This window comes from Hyperolius riggenbachi, chromosome 3 (assembly GCF_040937935.1).
Source record: "Hyperolius riggenbachi isolate aHypRig1 chromosome 3, aHypRig1.pri, whole genome shotgun sequence".
NCBI lineage: Eukaryota > Metazoa > Chordata > Amphibia > Anura > Hyperoliidae > Hyperolius > Hyperolius riggenbachi.
Genome location: NC_090648.1, coordinates 300,048,705 through 300,067,473, shown reverse-complemented (window position 1 = coordinate 300,067,473; position 18,769 = coordinate 300,048,705).

The following is an 18,769-nucleotide window of genomic DNA, read 5'->3' as shown; positions in this document are numbered from 1 at the left end:
CTAAAAGTGTCTGTTATCTAGCTGAGATAAGAATCCCGGACTGAGCATTGAGTCTGGCTTTGCTATAATGACTCAGCTATAATGATTCCTGAGCAAAGCCAGCAGGGGGCAGGCTTGGACTTGAAGACAGCAAAGAACACAGTCTCAGCTATAATTATTCTGTAGCAAAGCCAGACCGACTGCTTAGTCGGGATTCTTATCTTAGAGGTGATAACAGGCAAATTAAACAGAGAACAATGTAACAAAGAGCAGATTAGGTGTTTACTGTCATGTTCCCACTGATTTATAAGGTAAAATACATGAGGTTGCTTCATCTCTGGTTCTCTTTAACATGTAGCTCACTGGCTGTGCATATTAAAATAGGAAGCACCTCTATAGTACTGTATGTAGTAAGTATACTCTGTGTAGTGTCGCCAAAGGAAGGGATAGGTTTACTTTAAATGATTGATGATGTTCAGTAAGTAAGGTTGTTATCTAGCAGTGATTTGTCAGCTGTTGCACTGATACTCAGTAATGATCATTCCTCATACAACATATACTGTATATAGCAAGTTTGGTTGAGTAATCCATTTTCCTTTTTGTGACAGATCTTGCTTTGTTCTTCTGGCTGTTAAATGATGCATAGTACAGAGCGGTTAGCTTTTGCAGGTGTCTGTTATTTTTCTGTTGTTGTGGCTCAGAGGAAAAAGTTTTGTGTCCCGTATACCGGCTGTACTACATGTTGTGCTTTCTGCTATTTTATTTATTTTACGAATCACTTTTCTAACTCACACAAGAGGAGCTGGTAGATGGAAACCTGCAATAGTGCTTCAAATAACAAAGGCATAACCATTTAAAACCCAATGCATAAACAACCGATGAAACATGATGCCTGGTACGGTTGCTTTCAGCCTGGTATCTTTATTCTTTAACTTCCTGTAATCTACTTGTGTAGTAGGAGGGGGCATACTCCACCACTACTGCTTACAAAGATTCTAAGGTCATCCAAAGTACAATATTTAACCCGAACTGCAGTTTTTGTGAGAAGGTGTAGCATTACCTAGTAAAAAACAGCCTGGAATATTTTGAACTTTATGTGAGTCAAGTCAACAACAACAACAAATAACATTTGTAAAGCGCTTTTCTCCCGTGGGACTCAAAGCGCATAAGCATGGCTCTGACCATCGTGGTACAGAGGAAGAATTTTATAAGTCTGGAAATGCCAGGCTAAACAGGTGGCTTTTCAGTCTGGATTTGAATAGCTCCAGGAATGGTGCTGTCTTTACTGGGTGTGGCAGGGAGTTCCAAAGAGTAGGGGCAGCATGACAGAAGGCTCTATCTCCAGATTTTTTGAGGTGTACTCTGGGAGTGACCAAGTTTATAGAACTTGCTGATCTGAGGTTGTGAGAGGTGTGGTGCAGCTTCAGCAAGTCCTTCATGTATACAGGGCCCAGATTGTGCAGGGATTTGAATGTCAGCAGTCCAATCTTGAAGAGTATTCTCCATTCTACTGGTAGCCAGTGCAGTGAGCGAAGGATCGGTGTAATGTGACAGTGGCGAGGCTGGTTTGTTAGCAATCTGGCAGCAGCATTCTGCACTAATTGCAGGCGACGCGGGTCCTTTTTGGGGAAGTCGAAAGATTTGTGCTTGCTTAAAGTAACCCTGAACTCAGAACTCCTCTCTGCTCTAAAAGATACACAACAGCATAATAACCTTTAAACAAAAAACATGTATTTGTTTCAGCAGATACAAATCCTGATATAAATTTGCATAGTTTCTATTTCCTGATTCATGGAAGCAGACATATTGTTTACAGTCTGTGCTTTCAAATGGGCTCATCTGCTTATCTGCCATAGGCAGTTATGTAACACAGGGGAAGATCAAATTACAACTTGTGATTAGACACAAATGAGGGGGAATTAAACAGGCTTAACTCTCTAAATACATTCAAGGTGCATTTCTCTACGATTTCCTTCTGTCCTGTGCAAAAGTACAGGTCCACTTTAAAGAAAACTCAAAATCCCTCTACCTAAAGCTCTGCATAGTATTATTATGACGATTTAATATAGTGCTTTTAAATTGCTTTACAGAGTCCTTAGTCATGTTGTCCCTAAAATGAACTCAGCTCACACTGTAATCTCTACCATACTCTTAAAGAGACACTGAAGCGAAAAAAATATATGATATAATGAATTGGTTGTGTACTATGAATAATTACTAGAAGATTAGCAGCAAAGAAAATATTCTCATATTTTTATTTTCAGGTATATAGTGTTTTTTCTAACATTGCATCATTCTCTAATATGTGCAGATTACACAACACTCTGCATTCAAAATGATTCTTTCAGAGAAGTCTGTGAACTAATGACCTCTCCTCTGGCAGAGGAAAAGTAAAAAATTAACAGTTGAGATAATAAAAGTCAGATAACAGCCCTCTCCACCACTTTTGAAAGTCGTAGAAAGGAATGGCTTTTTTGCATAGAGATAACAACTGGAGTTTCTTAACTCTTCCTGTACTGGAAACAATTAGACTGATGTATCTGATCTTAATGTTTTATTTCTTAGCTGTACTACACATACAAATCATAATATCATAATTTATTTTTTTCGCTTCAGTGTCTCTTTAAGGTGCCCATACATCTAGCGATGATGGGCAGATTCGACCAAGAGGCAAATCTCTCTAATCGAATCTGATTAGAGAGAGATTTGTTGGCAGCCAAAACTTACCAGGCTGATTCCCGATCAATTTTCAGCATGAAATCTCTTGGATATCGGCTGCCTCGCCGCTGTTTCCCTATGTATAAATGTGTGTACATGTATATGTATGTGCACTTATACATTACCTGTCCTTTGTCCATCTTCAGTGCCAGACTTCAAATCCGCCGCTTTTCTCTATACAGGCCAGCCTGTGTAGCGCATTTGTGACATCACACGCGCACCAACGTGCTATGCGCAGCCAACGTGTATGAGAAGTGTAGTGGCGGATTCAGAAGAGGAAGGGCACTGCGACACAGGACTGGTAATGTATAAATGCACATACACATATATATACAGTACTGTACACACATTTATACATACATAAACAGTGGCAGGAGTTTTGTCGCTCGTCCCGATATCGCTCGCCTTTACCGCCATGCACCCGACCGACCATGATGGCCCGACATCTTGCGGCACGTCAGATCCACTATTGTGACCAATTTTGGCCCGAAATTGGTCTCATCGGCAAGTAGGCATGCACTTGGCGGCAAAGATTTTCATCCTAATCGATTAAAATAATCAAAATCGGGTGTTCGATTGGCCACCAAGTTGCCTGATGTATGGCCACTTTAAGTCTGAAGCCATTTTTTTTTCTGGGTGGAAAGCAATGTCTCTTTTTAGCATGTGGGCAAACACTGAAGTACCTGGAGGAAACCCATGCAAACAGGGCCGGCCCTAGACTTTTTGCCGCCTGAGGCAAATTTTGAAAAAATTATTGCTGCCTAATCCCCTCCCCCCCCCCCCCGTCCACTTACAATACAGTGGGCGGCGTTGCAGGAAGTGACGTCAGTGGAGCGCACGCTGGATCGAGGAAGAGGTGAGTCCTCCCCGCCCGTGCTTCTTACGAGTAGCGGCTGCTTCTGATCTATTTAAGGCTGGAGGGGAGCGCAGATCGGGGGACCCAGGCGAGGGAGGGGGGGGGGGGGTCCGACCCCCCCTCCCCGCCGCTAGGCCCAATACCCCCGTCCTGCCCGCTACCCCTCCAGCTCGGCGGCCGGCTCCCCGCACCCACCGACGGGCGGATGCCGCCCCTAGAAATGTGCCGCCTGAGGCAAAAGTTTCACCCCGCCTCATGAGCGGGCCGGCCTTGCATGCAAACACACGAACAACATAAAATCTCAGTGCAGATAGTGGCCTTGCTGAAAAATCATCCAGGGCACTGGCACTGCAAAGTAAGGATGCTACCCATTATGCTACTGTACTGTACTAGCTACTGTGTCAGCATGCTGCCTTAGTGCATACAGCCTTAGAATGGAGCATAATTTCAGGTCATTACATACAGCATGTGTCCAAGTTGTACATACGATTCTGTAAAATTAAAGGAGATCTAATACCTAAGGGAAGCACAGAGGTACGTTCATGCTGGATTTACCTACCAATGTGCATTGTTCTTTCCTCTCGTTCCCTCCAGTCCCTTTAATCAATCCTTGAAAAATTTGACTTTAGGCTAAAGTAAAATCTTCAGACAGGAAGAGGTAGGCCTGCAGCATTGTTCCCTGCTATTACCCTCCCATGTCCTCTTCATCAGTCCCGGGCCGCCCATGAGGCAGGGTGAGGCAAGTTCCTCTGGTGGCGGAAATTGGGTGTGGCTCCCACCTGGCCGAGCTGGAGGGGGTAGCAGCCAGGAAGGGGGAGCAGTGGGGTCACTTCTCCCCGTCCGTGACCCCCTTCCAGCTGTTTGCCTATTTGTTCCACTGCTCGCGTCACTTCCTGCAATGCCGCCCACTGTACTTTTGCAGTACAGTCGGCGGCATTGCAGGAAGTGACGTGAGCGGTGGAACGCAACACCTGGAACAGAAGAAGGAAGGCGAGTCATTGCTTCCCCGCTCGCTGATAACTTAAATTCTGGGCAAATAGCTAGAGGGGGAGCCCCAGGTGAGGGGGGGGGGGGGTCTGACCCGCTGTGCCCGCTGCTACCCCCTTCAGGCCTATACTGGGGGGCAATTATACTACCTTTGGGGGGCGATGGCAGCGGCATCCTCACAAGTTTGCCTCAGGCGACAAAAAGTCTAGAACCAGCCCTGCTCTTCTTCCACACCCCACCATGAAGTGGGAATGGGGGGGGGGGGGTGATAGAAAGGAGCATTGCAGCAAGCCTTCATCTTCCTGTCGGAAAATTTGACTTTAGCCAGCCAAGAAGTGATTACTGGGACTAGGAGAATGAGGTAGAGGAATGGACACAGGCATGTGGATCCAGCAAGAAAACACCTCTGTGATTACCTTATGTAGGTTTGTCTTGAGTCGGTATCTTTTAAAGCTAAAAGTGTTCTATGAGCCAGCAGCTCGGCATCCATGCTTGACTTTCCTAAGCAGAAGTCTTTCATTTTGGACAGATGCTGGAAATAATAACCTGCAAATCTTTTCTAACATGGCAATACTGTACATTGCAGTAATTTCAGAAGAGAGCTTGTAAGCTTCTTTTAACTTACTATACACATTTCTCCTGGTTCTCATCCACCATTGCTTAGCTGGATATTGTGTTGCATTACAACCACCTTTCCTAGTCATAGAGCCCGAGCAGAACATTGGGGAACCTCAGTGAGCCAGAAAACCTGGACTACATTTATTAAAAACTGTGTACTACTAGGAGACAAACAAAAAATGTAACCCTGCCCCTGGGTCATATCATGGCCCACAAAAATTCCCACTGACTTTTCAGTTCCCTATACTTCCATGAAGACACGCACCCTAGTGTCAACTTCCACACAAATAAAGCATGCACATGTGGGGGAGGGATTGTGCTTTGTAATGGGGGAGCTAGCCAAGTACATAGGAAACTCATTGTTTTAAAATCAAGAAGTTTTGAATCATGATGCAGGATGCTTTTACTGATGGCTAACAAGGTACAATACTCTACTGCTACTACTTCATTGCTTTAAAATGACAGCTAGAACTAGTAAGGTAAACCCACTGAAAAGAGATCCCACATAGTCAGATCATCCACAAGGCAATTAGTGTAGCTGCCTGGAACTTGGATAGAGACAAGGGGCCATAATTCAGTATCTCAGAAATTTAGGATATTGTAAAAAAAAAAAAAAAAAAAAGTGCAATATCGTAGAATCAGGATGTCTCATTCCATGCAGCTAATGAGCCCAAAACATCTGCCTAGGTTTTGTGAGCCTTTAAATAGTCTCTCAGTCTGGTTTAGTAAACCACACATGGGGAAGACTGCTGATATGATGGTTGTCCAGAAGACAGTCATTGACTCCCTCCACAAACCACAAACAAAGAAGCTGGTTGTTTGTAGAATGCTGTATCCAAGCATATTAATGGAATGTTGAGTGGAAGTGAATTCATGTTTTAATAAAGCCAGAAAAAAAGTGTATGACAGATATACAGTATTCCACCTTATTTTAGGCAATGGCACCTTTAAAGGGAACCTTAACCAAATGTAAAAAAAAAAAAAAAAGTTGCACTTATCTTGGGCTTCCACCCGCCCCCTGCAGATATCCTGTGCCAGTGCCGTCCCCTGCCGTGGCCCAGTTTCGTTTTTCGAGCCAGTGCGCCTGCGCGGACCTGGCCTCACGCGTCCTCGATCACGATCCAGTCCCTGTGGCTGTCCTGCGCATGCAGAGCTCAATCGAGAAAACAAAACTGAGCCACAGCGGGGAACCGGATGATCGGTTAGTGACGACGCAGGCACGTCTGCAGGGGGCTGGTGGAAACCCCAGGTAAGTGAAACTTTTTCTTTTACATTTGGTTAAGGTTCCCCTGAAGACAGGGAACTGGGAAGAATCCTGGGGTAGTTTGGCAGCCAGCAGTTGCTGTTTAGTATTTTTTTTTCAGGGCCTGGAGCTCTGGAAGAAGGAAGGAAGGTAACTGGGTGGGCCTCCCTGTTCCACCTCAGTCCATGCCTGGGAAGGAAGGTAGCTGGGTGGGCCTCCATGTTCCACCTTAGTCCATGCCTGGTTTTGAAAGCAGCCACACAGCATTTATCTGGAGCCCTGAGCTGATTTCAAGTGCTGCAAGGTGGGTGTGTGGTGGCCTCCTGATCTGTGATTACAGAGTGGACTGCTTGTTGGATTTATCCCTTATTTTTCCAAGACTGGACTGTTTTCTGGACTCTTAAGATACTCATACACTAAAATGATTTCCCGTCGAAATACAGCTGATTTGATCACTGTGATGGAATCTGCTGTGAAATTTGTAATGCAAATGTTGACCGATCGACCGATTTCCACCTGAAATCGATCGATTCAGTCGATCTGTCCACGCGAAAAATTTAGCTCGATAGCCAGCTGGTCAGGAGTGCGTCGTTAGTTGCGTTTGATACGGAAATGACCGACACAGCAATACATCACCTGTCCGCCTGCGCGCGTCCCTGTGTCCCTGCACTCTCTCACTTCTTCTGCTGTCTTAGTCTTCACTTCCAGTCCCATCCTGTGAGAAGGCGAAAGTTCAAACAGCAGAGGGTACTCTACTGTTTGAACTTACGCTTGTCCCAGTACGGGACAGGAAGTGGAGAAAAGATGGAGGAGGATGCTGGAAGAAGGGACAGCACGGATCCCGGGGACAGCGCCGGTAGACAGGTAATGAATTGTGTCTGGCCGGGGAGCAGGGGTGGCGAGGCAGGCGGCAGTTCCACAGGATGTGAATCGATTTCATGCTGAAGTCGATTCAAAATCTGTGTGCAGTGTATGGGCAGCCAATAGATCCCTCTCTGATCAGAGAGGGATCTATCTGTTGGTCGATCTGGTGGCAATCGACCAGTGTATGGCTACCTTAAGATTTCTCAGACAGTATTGAAGTAAGCTGTATTGATTTACCTGTGTTCTTGCCTTTTGCTGAAGAAAATCATATTTCTGTTTTTGTCTTGGCCTAAATAAACTGGACTTTCTAATACATTAACAGTGTCCTGCATGCTAGCGGTAGTTCCTGTGAATCCCTAAACTTTACAGTATAGCCCCTCGCGTTTAGTGACAAGATTTGTCGCTAACTCAGAGGTAAACAGGGGGAAGAGGTATTCCGTTTAAAACGCCCATCAGGGGCGTTCCTACAGGGTTTCCAGAGCTGCCATTGGGCAGCTTGCTCCCCCTGGCTGCGCCTCCTGCCGCTCCCCCACCTTCCTATGAGAGACAACACAGTCTCTTAGTGCAGCGTTGTGACCCAGAGGTCACGCAAGTGAAAGTGGGCCATTGCGTCCCACAGGAGTAGCGGTTTTTGCGGCTACCTGATCTGCTCAGCCCTGCGGAACAGGTAGCCTATTTTATTTTTTTGAGCCCACCTCGGGCTCTTTTTTAGGCAGCAAAGTAAAACAGCCTGGTTGTTAATATGTTTTGTACTGTACATACACGTTTATCTCATCATGTCACGTATCGCCTTGGGTACACTTTAACTTTCTTTGCAATTTCTCTGTAGGGAAGTGTTATGATAGTCTAACTGTTTTTCATTAACCCATTCAGGTTCCGTCATTTTCACGTGAGAAATGTTCACCTCCCATTCATTAGCCTATATCTTTATCACTACTTATCACAATGCACTGATCTATATCTTGTTTTTTCCGCCACCAATTAGGCTTTCTTTGGGGGGTACATTTTGCTAAGAGCCACTTTACTGTAAATGCATTTTAACAGGAAGAATAAGAAAAAACGGAAAAAATTCATTATTTCTCAGTTTTCAGCCATTATAGTTTTAAAATAATACATGCCTCCATAATTAAAAGTCACGTATTGTATTTGCCCATATGTCCCGGTTATTACACCGTTAAAATTATGTCCCTAATTCCCTATCACAATGTATGGCGACAATATTTTATTTGGAAATAAAGGTGCATTTTTTCCGTTTTGCATCTATCACTATTTACAAGTTTAAAATAAAAAAAATATAGAAATATTTCATCTTTACATTGATATTTAAAAAGTTTAGACCCTTAGGTAAATATGTACATGTTGTTTTTTTTTTTTTATTGTACTGGTTTTTTTTTATAGTAAACATTTTATTTAGGTAGTTTTGGGAGGGTGGGAGGTAAACAATAGATTTATAATGTAAATGTGTGTTAATTTTAATTTTTTTTTTACAGGTGTAGTATTACTTTTTGGCCACAAGATGGCGGCCATGAGTTTGTTTACATGACGTCACTCTAAGCATAACATACGCTTACAGTGACGCATCGGGAAGGGAACGGCCAGAAAAGGCGCAGCTTCTGAGAGAAGCTGTCGCTTTTTCAGCGGGGGAGAGGAATCAATGATCGGGCACCATAGCCCGATACATTGATTCCCTGGCTACCGAATCCGCGGCCGGGGGTGGGCGTGCACGCGCGCGATTGGCCGCGGGTGCGCGCGTTAGCGCGCATGGTTCCTGGACGTAGAAACTACGTCCAGGAACCAAAATAGATTAATTGAGAAACTCTTCCACCACAGAGTGGCGCTCCAATGCTGATACTATCTTCTGAGCCTTGATCACATGTAATATCATGTGATCGGAAGCCAGAAGATGATGTGGGGGTTGCATTACCCCGGGTGAAGGAGAGAAGAAGCCAATCCTGCTGCTCAGACAGATAAATATAAAAACACTCCCTGTGCTGCTTTGCATAGCCTGCCAGCCTGGGGATGGCACACATACTTCCCCATTGGCAGAAAAAAATTGGCACTGCAGCCACATAAAGTTTTACCTAATGTGGCTGCTAAAATTTTAAATCTGAATTATAAATTCAGCCTATGATTTAGACTACGTTTTAGATTTTGGCCCCTTATGTGATTGAGTTTGACACCCCTGTTCTACAGTGTGTATGTTGTTCAGTTAGTATGCAGCGCTACCACCCTCTTCTGTAGCACCCTTTTTCCATTATGTAAATTTTTTCCCTACTACTTTCTGTTGACCGTTACTCTGAGCAGAGCATTCTGGGAAAGATATCCGGGGAAACTGCAGATTTTTGGGAGGAAAAACAATCTTTAAAAAAACCAAAACAAAATGTACCAGTGTATGTATCACCAGCATTACATCTGTATTGTTGCACTAGTAAAAGTAGATGTGATTATCAAGATACAGACTTCTGGAATGGTTCTGATATCTTACTGAAGCAATCACATTGGTTAATCTCTGCTGTCTATGAGGGGGCATAACAAACCTCAGGAGGTAGGAAGTTACCAAACCATGAACTGAAGTCAGAATACAACCCATAAAAAAAGAAAAGGGAAAAAAGTGCTTATATGTATTAATTGAACAAAGAGCTTGGCTGCCAGCACACCTATGCCTGACCCGTGTGTAACATCCGCAGAAATGGCGGCTGCGGGCATGCAGGGTGTCTCTGCAGCCGCCTTGCCTTTCTGCTCAGGGACTTCGCCTGTGTCTCTGGCGTCTTGTACACCGAGGACGGGTTTGTCTATTGCACATAGGGTTTACGTATCGAGCTGTCGCGCGCGCAGACAGGACCTTTATGCAGGGAGGGGGTGCGTCAGCTGACCGGCCGGTCGGCTGACGTCAGAGGAGACTCACGGCGCTCCGGATTGGCTGATTGTTGTGGGCACGGCTGTGGGGTCTCCTCTGCTTCATAAGCCTTCAGGGTTCACTCGCAACTTGTCTGCTGTTGCGAATACTCACGTGTTAGTGCTCAGACCTTAGATAGTATCCGGTGTGCTTTGATCTGGGAGGAAACCAGGGATTTCACACAAGACAAGGATTATTGTATTACTGTATTTTGATATTCTGTGTATGACTCTGGCTACCCTCTGACTCTGCTCTTGCTTATCGTTTTTGTACTTCTGCCCATCTGACTCCGTTGCTGAACCCTGCCTGATATCTTACTACTCTCTTGCCTGCCGATTCTGTTCTGTACCTGACCGCCTGTTACTGATCCTAGCCTGTCTGACCTTTCTACTCACCAGTGAGCCCTTGTCACTGATGAGGTATTCTAATAGTACCCACCAGCTCCTCTGGTGAGGTTTAGCCAAACTAATCAGTTACTGTGTTCTAATAGTACCCACCAACTCCTCTGGTGTGGATTTGTCAAACTATTCAGTTATTGTGTACCAATAGGGCTCACCAGCTCCTCTGGTGAGGTCTAGCTAAACTATTCTGTTACTGTTGCACCAAGCACTACATACTTTGTATTCTGCCTGCTTTACTTGCATTATTGGTGATACTGCAGATCACCACATAATCAGGTATAGCGTCTGTATTATTGGTGATTCTGTAGATCACACATAATCAGACGTCTGTGTTGCTACACCAATCGTTACACCATGTCACGACACAATTCCCAGCTTCTTCTGAGGCCTCCTATGGGCTGATTATGCTTTGCAGTGAATTATTTCCCAACTGCAAGGGACAAGGGTGATTGCTCCATTCTGATTCTTCTTGACTTGTCTGCAGCATTTGATACTGTGGATCATGAAATACAAATCCAGCGACTGAAGAATTACTGTGGCCTAAGTGGTACTGTTCTTAGTTGGTTTCAGACCTTCCTATCTGGCAGGACACAGCAAGTATGTCTGGGAACACACTACTCTAATCCAGTGCCACTTGCCTATGGAGTTCCACAGGGTTCTGTACTATCACCATTACTCTTTGCAGTCTACATGCTCCCACTGTGCAAAATAATCCAGAACTATGGCCTAGGATACCATTGTTATGCAGATGACACACCTGTATCTGTCCTTCAATCCTGGCACCCAAGACTCATCCATAAATGTGTGTCTAATGGATTTACAGAATTGGATTAACACCAGCTGGCTGAGGCTGAATTCTGACAAAACAGAGGTGTTGGTGGTAGGTGGTCCACACATGATGGATAAAGTTCAAAACGCTCATCACCTCAAACTAGCAATTGGGGGAGATACTGTATAGTATAAAGACTGTGCGAAACCTTGGGGTGATCCTGGATGGAAATCTAAAACTTAGACAGCAGGTATTAGCTGTCGTCAAGTCTTCCATCTAAGAAATATAGCGAAAATCAAACCCCTTATCCCAGCTGAAGACCTACCTGCCCTGGTTCATGCATTTGTATCCTCCCGCCTAGACTACTGCAATGCTCTGTTCATCGGATCTACAGATAAGGTTCTGCGCCCCTTACAGCTAGTACAGAATGCTGCAATCAGACTCCTAGCCAATGCCCCCCGCAGCTCACACATCACCCCAGTACTGCAAACTATTCACTGGTTGCTAGTAAAATGGAGAATCAATTTTAAAGGAAACCAGAGAGGAATGGCCAGACAAAATAGAAAATTATTTTATACATACCCGGGGCTTCTTCCAGCCCCATAAGCCTGGATCGCTCCCACACCGCCATCCTCCGCTTCCTGGATCCGCCGGTACCGGCCCCGTCACTTCCGGCAGACACGGCCAATTGTCCGCATCACAGGGGCTCCCTCCATACCTGTACGCATGCGGCTGAGCATTAGGCAGCCACATGCGTATCTGTATGGAGAGAGCACCCTGTGATGCGGAGAATTGGCCACGTCCGCCGGCCGACTCTCGGCAATGACGGGACCCGGTGGCGGCAGATCCAGGCAGCGGAGGACGACGGCGTGGGAGCGATCCGTGCGTATGGGGCTGGAGGAAGCCCCAGGTATGTATATTTTATCCTCTCTGGTTCCCTTTAAGATCTGCCTGCTGACATTCAAGGCTCTACACCACATGGGACCCAAATACATAGCGGATCTATTGGAACTTTATGCCCCTCCACGCACCCTCCGCTCTGCCAACAAGATGAAGCTGGTTATTCCCAGGATACACTTAACATTTGGTGCTCGGGCCTTTTCCTATGCAGCCCCTACTCTATGGAACTCACTTCCACAATCAGTACGAGAGGTTCCTTCTCTGGACAGCTTTAAAAAAAAAGGCTAAAAACTCACCTCTTTTCCCTAGCCTTTGAGACTGCATAATGCAGGGTCACAGCGCTTTGAGTCTCCAGGGAAAAAAGCATTATAAAAATATTGTTATTGTTGTTACTTAGGTTGATTCATTATTCAATCTAGAACTTTAACCACTTCACCACTGAGGGGTTTTACCCCGTGAACACCAGAGCAATTTTTACCTTTTAGCGCTCCTTCCATTCATTCGTCTATAACTTTATTATTACTTATCGCAATGAAATGAACTATATCTTGTTTTTTTTCGACACCAATTAGGCTTTTTTTAGGTGGGACATTATGCCAAGAATTATTTTATTCTAAATGTGTTTTAATGGGAAAATAGAAAAAAATGTGGGAAAAAATTATTATTTTTCGGCCATTATAGTTTTTAAATAATGCATGCTACTGTAATTAAAACCCATGAAATGTATTTGCCCATTTTCCCCGGTTATAAAACCGTTTAAATTATGTCCCTATCGCAATGTTTGGCGCCAATATTTTATTTGGAAATAAAGGTGCATTTTTTTCAGTTTTGCATCCATCCCTAATTACAAGCCCGTAGTTTATAAAGTAACAGTGTTATACCCTCTTGACATAAATATTTAAAAAGTTCAGTTCCTAAGGTAACTATTTATGTTTTTTTTTATTGTATTTTTTTTTTATTACAAAAAAAAAAAAAAATTGGGAAGTGTAGGAGGTAATGAGTTAATTTATTGTGTGAAAATAATTTATTTGTATATGTAAAATGCTTTAGGGTGTAGTTTTACTATTTGGCCACAAGATGGCCACAGTGAGTTTGTGTTCATGCGACCTGTAAGCGTCTGGAAGGATGCTTACAGGAAGCAGTATGAGGCTGGGAAAATCACAATGATCGCGCTGTTTCTCATAGAAGCGGCAGATCATTGCGGGGGCTTAGATCAATGAACGGGAATGGATTTTCCCGTTCATTGATCTCCGAGCGAGCGGGCGGCTGCGTGCACGAGCGGCGGAAGCGCTGACAGCGGCGGTAGCGCGGGAGGTACGGATTTCTCCATCCCTTGGTTTTATAAGGGTGGAAAAAGGGACGGAGAATTCCGTACCACGGGGGGGTAAAGTGGTTAAGGTATTCTTGCATTAATTGTCTCACCTATAAAATTATATTAGGGATGGGACGAATCCACAATTTCTTCGAATCCGAATCCGGATCCGAATCTAAAAAGGTTCTCGAATATCTCGAACCTTTCAAATCCCGAATCTAACGAATCCTGCACATAAAAATTGTGCGATCCGTGGTATAGTTGCCCGCAGTATAGGTACCCAGGCATAGGTAGCGAGGTAAAGGTGCCTTCAGTATAGCTAGCTAGGTATGGGTGCCTTCAATATTGGTAGCTTTCAGTATAGGTAGCAAGGTATAGGGGCCTTCAGTATAGGTAGCAGGGTTTATGGGCCTTCAGTATAGGTAGCAGGGTATATGGGCCTTCAGTATCGGTAGCAAGGTACATGTGCCTTCAGTATCGGTAGCAAGGTATAGGGGCCTTCAGTATAAGTAGCACAGTACATGTGCTTTCAGTATTGGTAGGTAACTAGGTATAGGGGCCTTCAGTATAGGTAGCAGGGAAAATGTGCCTTCAGTATAGGTAGCAGGGTATATGTGCCTTCAGTATAGGTAGGTAGCTAGGTATAGGGGCCTTCAGTATAGGTAGTAAGGTACATGTGCCTTCGGTGTAGGTAGGTAGGTAGGTAAAGGGACCTTCAGTATAGGTAGCAGGGTATAGGGCCTTAAGTATAGGTAGGTATGTAGGTAGGTAGGTATAGGGGCCTTTAGGTAGGTAGGTAGGTAAAGGGACCTTCAGTATAGGTAGCAGGGTATAGGGCCTTAAGTATAGGTAAGTATGTAGGTAGGCAGGTATAGGTGCCTTTAGGTAGGTAGGTACGTATAGGGGGCCTGTAGGTAGGTAGGTATTGAGGCCTGTAGGTAGGTATAGTGGCCTGTAGGTAGGTAGGTAGGTAAGTATAGGGGCCGGTAGGTAGGTATAGGGGCCTTTAGGTAGGTAGGTACGTATAGGGGGCCTTTAGGTAGGTATAGGGGGCCTTTAGGTAGGTGGGTATAGCGGCCGGTAGGTAGGTATAGCAGCCTGTAGGTAGGTAAGGATAGTGGCCGGTAGGTAGGTAGGTATAGTGGCCTGTAGGTAGGTATAGTGGCCTGTAGGTAGGTATAGTTGCCTGTAGGTAGGTAGGTATAGTGTCCGGTAGGTAGGTAGGTATAGGTGCCTTTAGGTAGGTAGGTATGTATAGGGGGCCTGTAGGTAGGTGGGTAGGTAGGTAGGTATTGAGGCCTGTAGGTAGGTATAGTGGCCTGTAGGTAGGTAGGTATAGGGGCCATTAGGTAGGTAGGTAGGTATAGGGGCCTTTAGGTAGGTATAGGGGCCTTTAGGTAGGCAGGTAGGTGCGTATAGGGGGCCTTTAGGTAGGTATAGGGGCCTGTAGGTAAGTAGGTATAGCGGCCTGTAGGTAGGTAGGTATAGCGGCCTGTAGGTAGGTAGGGATAGTGTAAGGTCGGTAGGTAGGTAGATAGAACCCCCCTCCCCCGCCAACCCCCCCACGGCCCCCTCCGTCCCCCGTGCCTCCTCCGCTCACCCCTGCATAATAATCTACTCACCTTTCCCGTGGAGCGCAGAGCGGCAGACCTCTTCGTTACTTCCCTGTTCCCTCTAGTGGCCGGACCGGCTCTTACTGATGACGTCATTGTAAGAGCCGGTCACTAGGGGGAACCAGGAAGTCGGCGAGAGGTCTGCCGCTCTGCGCTCCGCTATGGATAGGTGAGTGGATGTGGGCAGGGGGGGCGAGCGGAGGAGGCGCGGGGGGGTCGGATGAGGTCGGAGGAGGACGAGTGCGAGCGGCGATGCGGCGTCGGGATTCGGCAGATTCGTATAGTGGAAAATGGCGTCGGGATTCGAATCCACGAATCTCAAATATTTCCTAATATTCGAGGGATTCGTGGATTCGTCGCCCCACCCCTAAATTATATATTCTTCCTATTTGAAAGGGATGATAAGCTTTTCTTTCCAACGTCCCTCAGGATGGCCTCAAAATGAGAGATTCCGTGCCCCTCCCCCTAGGGAAACACAAGCCAATTAAAAAACGACAATAAATAGCTCCACCTCTTCCCCCTATCTTCAGTTTTTTGTGTTTCCCGGTCCACCCGGGAGCATAAGCCAATGTCTGCGACAAAATTTTTTATTTTTTAGCATGGCCTGGTGGTTCTGGTGGGAGCCAGGTCCCCCTGTAATTCCCCCTGTGTGGTCTCTTACCGGGTTGCGGGGCTCGGAAGGAGGCTTATATGGCGGCTGGTGCGCGGCTGAAGCGGCGTCTGAGGCGGCGGTTAGTGCGGAGACTGATGCGGCAGCCATGACGGCGAGATGGCGTCCGGTAAGGTTGGATTTTGCGCGGAGTCAGGTGTGCTTACGTATGCGGAGGCACATACGTCACGCGTACATGCGTCTAGGACGCATGAGTCATGCGCACTTTCGTCTAGGATGACGCATTTCCGGCGGAGGTACTACGGCCTCTGTGTTTTCTTCCGCCTCGTGGACTCGGCGTCCGGATGTGACGGAGGCAGAGGACAGCTGCAGGTAATTTAACTTTAATTCATTGCCTGGCAGGGGGCGGAGGAAGTTTTATTTAACAGACTCAGGGTCTGTGTTCGTCCTGACACTCTGTTTGTGCGGAATCTGGGAGATGGAGCAGCCCTGTTCTCCTGCAGATTCGATATTACCTGCTACAGTGCAAAGCGCCCAGAGCAATGCTCTTGCCTCAGGACAGGTATTATATGGTTGTTTTGGGGGTATGTGTGATTTTTGCAGAGCAGGATTCAACTAAAACTCTTTTTTCTCTGGTATTTTTTCAGAATAAAAATACAGAGAAAGGAAACAGCTCATCCAGATCCAGACCTAAGGGGGAGGTGACGGAGGAGCAAGATGGGACCAGTGTGGATACAAAAAAGCGGGATAAGAGATCGGATAGTAGTTCTGCTAGATCTGGTCGTCCTGCTAAGTGTTTAGAAAAATCCAGAAGATGTGATGTATGTGATGTAAAGTTATCCACTACTTGGAAAAAAGCAATTTGTCAAAAATGTGAAACCCCTGTAAAATCTAATACTAATGTGGTTCAAGATCTGGTCTCTATGATTAGAGAAGAATTATGTACTACTTTCAAGGCTTTTCGTACGGCAATGGTTGATCCGGGGCAAAAGAGCCAGGTTGTGAGTAGTCAAGTTTCCCAGCCTGAGGTTGCTTTGGAGGAAGGGGAAGCCTCAGAGCAGGATTCAATGGAGGAAGGAGAGCAAAGAGATAATCCTTTACTGGAGGAAGAAGCCTCTACTTCTAGGGGGTCAAAATATCTTTTTTCTGCAGAAGATACTCCTGAGTTGTTAAGGGCTATATATGAAAATGAGGGAATCCAGGTGTCGGAACCTGTATTGTCTACTCAGGATAAAATTTATAAGGGGTTAAAGGGTCAGCCTAGCAGATCCTTTCCAGTACATTCCTCCCTGAAAGAAATTATTTCTGACCAGTGGAAGGAACCGGAACGTAGAGCCTTTATACCAAGTTCTTTTAAGCGACGATTTCCTTTTTCCGAATCCGATGAAGCAGTTTGGGTCAAATGTCCCAAGATAGATGCGGCGATCTCTCAGTATTCAAAAGATTCTGACTTATCTTTTGAGGATTCTGGGTTACTGAAAGACCCGATGGACAAAAAATCGGACGTACTTAGTAAAAGAACTTGGGAGGCAGCTACGTTCTGTTTCAAGCCAGAAGTCTCTTCTGTTTGTGTGGCAGGTAATTTATTATCCTGGGTAGAAGCTGTTGAGGAGGATCTCATTAAAGGAGTTCCGCATGAGCATATTTTACTGTCTATCCCCTTGATTATGAAAGCAGTAGCTTTCTTGGCAGATGCGGCTGCAGAAGCTCTGAGGTATTCGGCCAGGGCAGCTGCTTTGGCTAATGCTACCAGGCGATCGATTTGGCTGAAAACCTGGGAAGGGGACATCACTTCAAAGCAGAGACTTTGTGCGATGCCCTTTGAAGGTGATTTGCTTTTTGGTAAAGATTTAGAAACTGTGTTAACTAGATCAGCAGAAAAAGGTAGAAGACTTCCTGACAAAAAGAAGAAAGTGGTTAATAAGAAATTTTTTTGTGCAAAAACAGGTTACTTCGCCAGAGGAAGAGGTAGAGGGGCTCAGTCTGGAATTCGAGGCAGATGGGCCTTTTCCAGAGGAAGAGGTAGGGGTTCATCTGCATTCAATAAGCCAGGGAACCCCAAGACTTCCGAAGATAAATGACTATCAGATACAGGTAGGGGGCAGACTGCAGTATTTTTTTCAGAGCTGGTGTCTGATCACCGGCAACCGTTTCATTTTGAAACTCATAGAAGAGGGTTATCGTCTGGAGTTTCAAAGTTTGCCCCCAGTCAGAAAATGTATTACAAATCTTCCAAAGGTTCGCAGCAAAGCAGATTTTTTGTGGAGGGCTGTTGCAAAGCTAGTTTCTCAGAAGGTAGTTTGCAGGGTTCCTCTAGAACAGATGAACTGGGGTTTTTATTCCCATGTGTTTCTAGTTCAGAAGCCGTCAGGGGATCAGAGATTAATTCTGAATCTCAAAGAGTTAAACCCGTTTATAAAGGAAAAGAAATTTCGTATGGAAAATATTTATTCAGTGAGGAATGTGCTGATGAAGGGTATGTTTTTGGCATCGATAGATCTCAAGGATGCTTACCTGCACTTGCCAATAAATCCGGTGCATCAAAAGTTTTTGAGGTTTGCCATTCAGAAGGGAAGTGTGGTTGCCCACTACCAGTTCAGGGCTCTTCCCTTTGGTCTGACATCAGCCCCAAGAATTTTCACGAAGGTAATTGCGGAAATGATCCAATTTCTGCACTTACAAAACGTAAATGTGATACCTTATCTGGACGACTTCCTGATCCTCAACTTAAACAGAGATCAGTTGAAAAAGGACTGTTTACTATGTCTACAGACTATGCAATCTCTAGGCTGGCTAATAAACACAGAAAAATCGAATCTGACCCCATCAAGAAGTATGAAGTTTCTAGGCTTCATGATAGACACGGACCGAGAAATTATTTCTCTAACTCAAGAGAAGAGCTCAAAGTTAATAATGTCGGTAGAAAGGGTCCAGGGGTCAGAAACTCTAACGATAAGGGAATTGATGTCGGTGCTGGGATTAATGACATCGGCAATACCAGCA